At 35.7% G+C, this 1305-nt stretch overlaps 1 protein-coding gene across 1 annotated transcript in view; it reads right to left on the reverse strand.

The window, feature by feature from the left end:
* Positions 1 to 1305, reverse strand: part of LOC111813387 (protocadherin beta-12-like) — an 11478-nt gene that overhangs the window by 8245 nt on the left and 1928 nt on the right. The window lies entirely within an intron of this gene.

Here is a 1305-nt window from a genome sequence, read left to right on the forward strand (position 1 = left end):
ACCTCATCAAACAGAGGAAAGAAAAAATTCAAATACAAGCAATAAGGAATGAAAAGGGTGTAATTACCACAGACTCGGTGGGAATTCAGAAGATTATCAATAGCTACTTTGAGAACCTCACTCTCACAGGATAGAAGACACAGAAGAAATGGAGAGATTCCCAGAAAGGAATAAATTAACACAACTGACACGACAAAATATAACCACTCTCAATAGCCCAATAACAGCCAATGAAATACGAGATGTAATTAAAAACCTACCGGCAATGAAATGTCCAGGTCCAGATGGATTCACAGCTGAATTCTACAAGACATTTATAGAAGATGTAGTCCCTATACTCCTCCAACTCTTCCATGAAATTGAAAAGGAAGCAATCCTCCCAAAATCATTCCTGAAGCAAGTATTATATTGATACCAAAACCAGGGAAAGACGCAACTAAGAAAGAGAACTATAGGCTGATCTCCCTCATGAACATAGATACCAAACTCCTCAATAAAATCCTAGCAAATAGAATACAGCAAATCATCAAGAAGATCATACACCATGACCAGATAGGATTCATCCCAGGGATGCAAGGATGGTTCAATATTTGAAAATATATAAATGTAATACACTATATCAATAGAGCGAAAACTAAAAAAAAACCTGATCATTTTCATTGATGCAGAAAAGGCTTTTGACTCATTCATGTTCAAAGTCCTACAGAAAATTGGAATAGATGGCCTCTACTCCAATCTGGTAAAAGCCATTTATGAAAACACAACAGCTAACATAATCCTAAATGGGGAAAAACCGAAATCTTTTACTCTTAGATCTGGTAGAAGACAAGGATGTCTTCTATCACTACTCCTATTCATTATAGTTCTGGAATCATTAGCTACAGCCATTAGACAAGAGAAAGAAATAAAGGAATAAGAATAGGCAAAGAAGTTTAAATTATTTTTATTTGCAGATGACATGATACTTTACTTGGAAGACTCAAAAAACTCCACCAAGAAGCTACTAGAATTAATACAGAAATTCAGTACCATAGCAGGTTATACAGTCAATACCCAAAAGTTAATAGCATTCCTCTATTGCTATTGTGAAGGAGAGTCACATGGAGAGAAAACATTCTCTCAGGCTTTCACAGAGAGCACATTGACCAAGCAATTGCCGTGACTCATCCACATGGCTGACACTGACAAATACACTGAGACAACAAATACACTGAGAGGGAAATTATAGAAACAATACCTTTTACAATAGCACCAAGGAAAATGAAATACCTTGGAATTAATCTAACTAAAGAAGTCAAAGATCTT

Source organism: Octodon degus, unplaced genomic scaffold (genome assembly GCF_000260255.1).
Source record: "Octodon degus isolate 3935 unplaced genomic scaffold, OctDeg1.0 scaffold00185, whole genome shotgun sequence".
Classification (NCBI taxonomy): Eukaryota; Metazoa; Chordata; class Mammalia; order Rodentia; family Octodontidae; genus Octodon; species Octodon degus.